Source organism: Monodon monoceros, unplaced genomic scaffold, assembly GCF_005190385.1.
Source record: "Monodon monoceros isolate NGI ecotype Baffin Bay Population unplaced genomic scaffold, NGI_Narwhal_1 Super_Scaffold_1, whole genome shotgun sequence".
NCBI classification, from domain to species: Eukaryota; Metazoa; Chordata; class Mammalia; order Artiodactyla; family Monodontidae; genus Monodon; species Monodon monoceros.
Genome location: NW_021703765.1, coordinates 74,347,874 through 74,355,671, shown reverse-complemented (window position 1 = coordinate 74,355,671; position 7,798 = coordinate 74,347,874). Strand labels below are relative to the sequence as shown.

The 7,798-nt window shown below is 40.3% G+C and overlaps 1 pseudogene; it reads right to left on the bottom strand.

Moving 5' to 3' along the window:
• Positions 1-6,607: 6,607 nt before the first annotated feature.
• Positions 6,608-7,136, bottom strand: LOC114892253 (annotated as a pseudogene).
• Positions 7,137-7,798: the final 662 nt, after the last annotated feature.

Below are 7,798 nucleotides of genomic sequence, written 5' to 3'. Positions count from 1 at the left end.
CTAACAAACGAATTCAGCAAGGTAGCAGTATACAAGATTAACCTACAGAAATCTGTTGCATTTCTTTACACTAACAATAAAATATCAGAAAGGGAAAGTTAAAAAAATTCTCCTTTAAAATTGCATAAAAAAATACTTAAGAATTAACCTGACCAAGGAGGTGAAAGACTCATAAGCTGAGCAAAAGAAAAAGACTGATAAAGGAAATTGAAGATGATTCAAAGAAATGGAAAGATATCCCATGCTCTTGGATTGGAAGAATATTATTAAAATGGCCATACAACCCAAAGCAATCTATAGACTTAATGTGATCCCTATCAAATTACCCATGACATTTTTCACAGAACTGTAACAAATAATCCTAAAATTTATATGGAACCATAAAAGAATTGCCAAAGCAATCCTCAGGAAAAAGAACAAAGGTGGAGGCATAACCCTCCCAGACTTCAGACAATACTACAAAACGACAGTAATCAAAACAGTGTGAGATTGGCACAAAAACAGACATGTGGCTCAATGGAACAGAATAGAGAGCCCAGAAATAAACCCACACACCTACGGCCAATTAACCTTCAACAAAGTGGGCAAGAAAATACAATGGAGAAAAGACAGTCTCTTCAGCAAGTGGTGCTGGGAAAGCTGGACAGTCACATGTAAATCAATGAAGTTAGAACACACCATACACAAAAATAAAACTCAAAATGGCTTAAAGACTTAAATATAAGACGTGACACCATAGAACTCCTAGAAGAGAACATAGGCAAAACATTTTCTGACATAAATTGTAGCCATGTTTTCTTAGGTCAGTCTCCAAGGCAAAAGAAATAAAAGCAAACCGTCAAACAAACAAAACCAAAACTAAATGGGACCTAATCAAACCTTTAAGCTTTTGCACAGCAAAGGAAACCATAAACAAAATGAAAAGACAACCTATGGAATGGGAGAAAATATTTGCCAACGATGCAACCAACGAGAGCTTAATTCCCCAAATATACAAGCAGCTCATATAGCTCAATAAAAAGCAAACAACCCAATAAAAAAATGGGCAGAAGACCTAAATAGACATTTCTCCAAAGAAGACATACAGATGGACAACAGGCACATGAAAAGATGCTCAATGTCACTAATCATTAGAGAAATGCAAATCAAAACCACAGTGAGGTAACACCTCACACCAGTCAGATTGGCCATCATTAAAAAGTCTACAAATAACAAATGCTGGCGAGGGTGTGGAGAAAAGGGAACCCTCCTGCACTGTTGGTGGGAATGTAAATTGGTGCATCCACTATGGAAAACAGTATGGAGGTTCCTTAAAAAACTAAATAGAGTTACCATATGATCTTGCAATCCCACGCCTGGGCATGTATCTGCAGAAAACTCTAATTTGAAAAGATACATGCATCCCAATGTTCATAGCAGCACTATTTACAATAGCCAAGATATGAAAGCAACCTAAATGTCCGTCAACAGAGGAATGGATAAAGAAGGTGTGGTATATATACACAGTGGAATGCTACTCAGCCACAAAAAAGAATGAAAATGCCATTTGCAGCAACATGAATGGACCTAGAGATTGTCATAGTTAAGTGAAATCAGAAAGAGAAAGACAAATAGCATATAATATCACTTATATGTGGAATCTAAAATATGATACAAATGAACTTATTTACAATCAAAAACAGACTCAGACATAGAAAACAAATTTATGGTTACTGAAGGGGAAAGGGGATGGGGGAGGGATAAATTAGGAGTTTGGGATTAGCAGATACAAACTACTGTATATAAAACAGATAACAAGGTCCTACTGTATAGCACAGGGAACTATATTCAATATGCTGTAATAAACCATTGGAAAAGAATATGAAAAGATATATATGTATATGTGCATACATGTATGTCTATATATAACTGAATTACTTTGTTGTACACCAGAAACTAACACAACATTGTAAATCAACTATACTTCAATTTAAAAAAAAAAGCAAATACAGATCACTTAAAGGCAAGTAAATTCATACCATGTGTTATCAAAATCAGCATTCTAGGGCTCCCCTCGTGGCACAGTGGTTAAGAATCCGCCTGCCAATGCAGGGGACAAGGGTTCGAGCCCTGGTCCGGGAAGATCCCACATGCCGCGGAGCAACTAAGCCCGTGCGCCACAACTACTGAGCCTGCGCTCTACAGCCCACGAGCCACAACTACTGAGCCCACGTGCCGCACCTACTGAAGCCCGTGCGCCTAGAGCCCGTGCTCTGCAACGTGAGAAGCCACCGCAATGAGAAGCCCGCGTACCGCAAGAAGCGTAGCCCCCACTCACCGCAACTAGAGAAAGCCCACACGCAGCAATGAAGACCCAACACAGCCAAAATATAAATAAATTAATTTAAAAAGATATAATTTAATAAAAAATCAGGATTCTAAGTATACTTATTCTCTTTAGAGGAACAAATCTAGTCCTGCACCAGCCTACTTTTTTTTTAAATTAGTTGTGACAACTTTATTTCAGAATGATGGTAGGATTGAATTTCACAGGTATACAACTAATTTATAGCTCTAAATCACAATAACACTGAATCAAAAACACTTTATCCTGCAAAGAAACTTGGCACAGAAACGTTCATTTGTAATCTACTTACGTTTCGCATTATAGGACAGTACATATAAAAACACTAACACAATTGGGGAGACAACAGCTTACAGATTTAAGTAAATCATTGGTAGCAATATCTCAGTTATCTTGAGGTCACAGATCTGACAACTGGAGTCAAGGATCAGGATAAGTTAGAGGAAGTAGCAGAGCCACTAAAATAACGTCACCAAGTCAGTACAGCAACGTTCATCCATTTCACTGCTAAAGAAAGCCTCCCAAAGACTCACTCAGCTCCTGTTTACTGTTACTTGACATACAGTATGCAATTACAGCATTTCCCAACTCCATACAGTAAGGGAGGGCAAAGTTCCTAGAGACAGGCAGAGTTAAGGAGGAGAGAAACAACAGGGAACAGGGACGGAAAAGAAGAAACTATGAAAAACGTGGCAAAACTCAAAAGAGCAGAGCCATTCAGTGGAGGGGCTTTAACAAACCTAAATAGGACCTGAAAGAATTCAAAACATAAATGATGACCCTGAAATGATTTCATTATCTTCAGTACATTCTGTTTGCAAAAGCAGGGAAAGGTATACTAAATTAAGGGAAGGCTCAAGATGGAGGGGATATGGGGATACACATATACGTATAGCCGATACCCCCTGCTGCACAGCAGGAACCAACACAACACTGCAAAGCATCCACACTCCAATAAAGATGTGAAAAAAAAGAGTTCCGTGTAAATGGCTGAAATAGAGCAAAAAAAGATGTGCAACTTAAAAGAATAAACTTGAGTCAGCTGTACCACGCACCACGACGTCGATAAACGGGATATTACTACACAGGTACTGTTTATAAAATACACAAAGCAATTTATATCAAAAGAATATAGCACCTTTTTTAACCCCATGATTGAAACCATAAAAGCCCGTTCATGGTAAAAGCACCCTAATCACGTAGGGATAGCCTAAGTCAGCTTCTCTGTGCATGAGAACTTTATATTGTGTCCTGAGTGACCAGCTGTATTGATGAGTGGGCCCAAACGGCTATAAACCCTTCTTAAATGATAGGAGACACAGACACCTCCCCTAAATCACTGTTTCTCAAAATTTGGTCTGTGAAACAGCACAACCAAGTCTCCTGGTGAACTTGTTTTAAAATGCAGGTCCCCGAGTCCCATTTGAAGTTCCATGAATCAGAATCTCTGGGGGAGGCCCTGGGAACCAGCAGGTGAGCCCACCTACCCAAGGATTTCTGGTACAAGTAGAAGCCTGGGAATCATTGTAATACATCCGCACCTTCCTGTGTAGGATCAGCAACTCAGCCGGCAGGAGCCTGGCCAGGTCTGTGAATGAACCCTTCTCACCCTTGTTCCTAATGTACCCAGTAAGGCTCTACTCCCGGTATTGACATTTTCTAGATAATCAAATTAAATGTGGACTTCTAAATATTTTATCACAGGAAGAAGATTCTGACACATAATAAAAATAAAGTTTAACAAGCCCTAATTAATTTTAAAAGGAGCATATGATTTCTACGCTACATATGTGAAGCTTGAAATAAGGGATGCCTGCAGGGGTGAAAAAAACGAGGAAAAGTGTCTAATGCAAGTTCAGAGGATTGCTTGGGAATGGGGAGGAAAATACATGGTAAAAGCAGTCTTGGAGGAGAGGCAGAAAGCAGCTTACATCCAGAATAGGGAAGTGAAAATCTCTTAAAAGTTGGCTGAGATGTTTAAGCTGGTCCGTAACACTCTTGAAGCAAAGGCTGGGAACTACTGGCAATCATGTTTTGTTTGGCCGGCACCATGCTTTAAACAATCCTGAATTCGTTGCCAACACATAAAAATTGGGCGATTTCTTTCTTTTTTTTATTCTATCTTTTCCTGGAAAATTGGAAATTGGAAGAACTAGGGAAACCAGCCAGGCGGCAGCTGCCCACCTTTTGCCAGCCACATACTCCTGGAGTCTCCCCAGTGGCTGCCAGCCTGCTTCACGCATCAGGTCACCTGCCAGACCCCTGTAGGCATTTCCATTGGCCACCCCAGCTTCAAGGAATTAAGGCAAAAAGTCAGCCTCTCTGTACTTCACTCTTTCTAACAATAATTCTTGCTACAAAGATACTTTCTTACCCTGGAGGTGTTAAGAAAGGAATCAGATAATATCTGCAAATCACCTAGAATTCACTGTAGTGTTCGCTGCCCATTGGAATCACCTAGGGAGCTTTAAAAAATACTGATGCCTGGGTTCCACCCCCAGAGATTCTGACTTATTGGTCTGGGATGTAACCTAGGCAGCAGGAGTGCAGAAAGCTCCCAGGTGGTTCCAATGGACAGCCAAGGTTGAGAACTCCTGCCTTCACAGAATGCAAGTTGTTGAGTATGAAGGGTTACGTTTATTCTTTTTTTTTTTTTTTTTTGGCTGCACCACGAGCCTTGCGGGATCTCAATTTCCCGACCAGGGATTGAACCCGGGCCCTGGCAGTGAAAGTTCAGAGTCTCAACTACCAGGCCATCAGGGAACTCCCAGGGTTACATTCATTCTAACGTCAGCCTCCAAGTACAGATTTCTTGCCTCTCACCTCTGTGATAATTCACATCACCTTTTATTTTTGGAAATGCGCCATTATTCCAAAAGCCTGCCAACTGCCATTTACAAACTGGAAAAGGAGGTCAAAGTGTGTTCTGGTTTCTACCATTCATTTTCCCTCCAACACAGCTGAGGAATGAAACACTAAGGAAATGAAGGGAAATTATCCTAAGACACAAAACTCAGGCAGCACAAACAGCTCAAACACAGCAAGAGGAGCTCACAGTGGCAGGCTTGTATAAAAAACAAAACAAAAAAACAATTGCTTTGAAATTCATCAATTCGCTAAATGGAAACATTTTCAAATATTAAAAAAATGATTTCCCAAGACTTTCCAGTAATAGCCCAATTTTTTTATTTTAAGAAGGTGAATTCCAAATTATTGCCCCTCTTCAAGCTTTCTTTTAGGTAGTGTGCATTTACGTCTTGGCTTCCGATCGCGGGAAATGCAAACTACCGTCATCTAACTTTCAAACAGTAATCCTACGTTACATTATGTCAGAAAAGTACATTTCCAAACTGGTTTCCTGTACTAATAATAGCTTCTATTTACTTCTGTGCACCAGGTGACATGGTAGGCACTTTATCACACGATCTCCAATTGTTCCAACAATATCATAAGGTTAACTCTATAATCTCATTTTACAAACCTAAAAAATGAATTCCAGAAAGATTTTAAATTACGTACGTGATCACCGAGTTATTGCGTGGCCATGCTCAAATTCAAACCCGAGTCTCTGACTCCCAAACCTGTGCTTTTCATACCAAACCACCTTGTTTAATCATCACAAATAGAAAGATCTGTGCCCAATTATCCCCCTTCGCCCAGTGAAAGACAGAGTGGTCACATGATCTGCTCCAGATCCCAGAGTGAGTTAGAAGGAGTCAAGATGATAGCCCGCCTCCCCACTCCCCAGCTTCTTTTAAGGACCAATCACAGTTCACGTGTTACGTTATACAAGTCAGCTGATGGCAGTTATGTAGTACTGATGGGTAGAAATCAAATGCTCCTGATTTCTGAGAATCTTCAACATTACTATGAATATGGCTTAACTTCAACACAGGTCTGGTATATTCCTTTCTGTTCCAGGCCACCTAAGAATCAGGTATCAGGTTTAACTCCTTTATTTGTCCCAGAATCCTCTCATGAATCCTGAAGAAGGGCAGACACCACCTTCTATGGGATTTTTCCTTTATTTGTAAAATCATAGAGATTATGCCACAAGAATCAGCCAGAAGGTCTCAGCTCCAATAGAGCCGCTATTTGAGGCCAGCTCCCAGGGCAGTGTATCTTGTCATGTCCTGGCAGGAAGGTCTCCTCTTCTGTAAGCTGCCAACACCACATCCTTAAACCTGTGTTTCGAAAATTGTGTTGTGTCTGAGAAAAGAGTCTCGAGGAAAAGTAGACACAACACAACTTCCTGGGGATTCTTTATTCAGCTAAGGGGGCACCACACTGTTCCTTTAACAGCATCTCCGTTAATCTAATTCCCTTCCGGGCGCCCTGTCTTAAAAATGTGCTGGCAAAAGTTTCCAAAACGCAGTTGAGAAAACCAGCCCCTGTGATTGAAATCCCGTCTTTTTGAATGAACTCTGTCCAATTCGGATTTTTCATACTTTCCCAGAAGACAGACTCTTCCTTCATGGATGCATATTGTGTCCACGTAAGACAGTGGCTCCTTATCGCCACGTTCCTTTCCTGAGGACTGAACCACGGTTCCTCTTCTAACTGGATATGAGGCACCTTTAAAATGTTCACCTTCCTTAAAATTTCTGGAACCACACTCTGACAGACTGCAATCCTCTTTCTATAGATGATCCCTGTTGACACATCCTGTTTTTCCTACACAGTTTTTTACAGAGATGACATTTTTATCCATGGGGTTCAGATACTTCCGGAGGAAGCTGGTGACCACCTGCTCGAAGGGGTACTTGAACACCTCGTGCACGTCCACGGTGACCCCCACGGTGACCGCCAACCACACCTCCACAAGCACAGTACCCTGCTGGAGCTCTCCACCAGCCTTTTAATAACAAAATCCATTTACCTAATCGCGTTTACTCTAATCTCAGCCCGACCACGCACAGAACTTTTCCAGGGCTCCCTTTCCACAAACCTTCCACAGCCTTCTGCATCCGTATTAGTTATGTCCCATATTTTTTTCCCATCTAGAAACAACCAGCGCTAGGACCAAATCACTTCATCTGCTTTAATAAAATGCAATTCCATTCCTCATACCTTCTTTTACTCAAAACATATATCCTACTTTCCTCCTGTAGAGTGAAATGTTTCCTTTATTGTTTTTAGTAGCTTTAATTACACACGTAAATTAGAATCCTCAACTCTTAAAAACCTTTATTTCTAGTGAAAACCAAGAAGCAATTATAACCTGTCTTTTACATTAGCATTCTGTAAATTGGTAAACAAATACCAATAATTTCTAAAAACATGTGCTTTTTATAGAAAATATCTCAGTGTGGCACCAAACATTTAGTAATACTCCTAAAGATGTTCAGTTTCTCTGTAAAGGGAAGCCAATGTTTAGTAATTAATTTTCAGTATCTTATGTTTGGGAATGACTTATTCAATAAACTTCCATCATTTAACTTAATGTAGCACAAC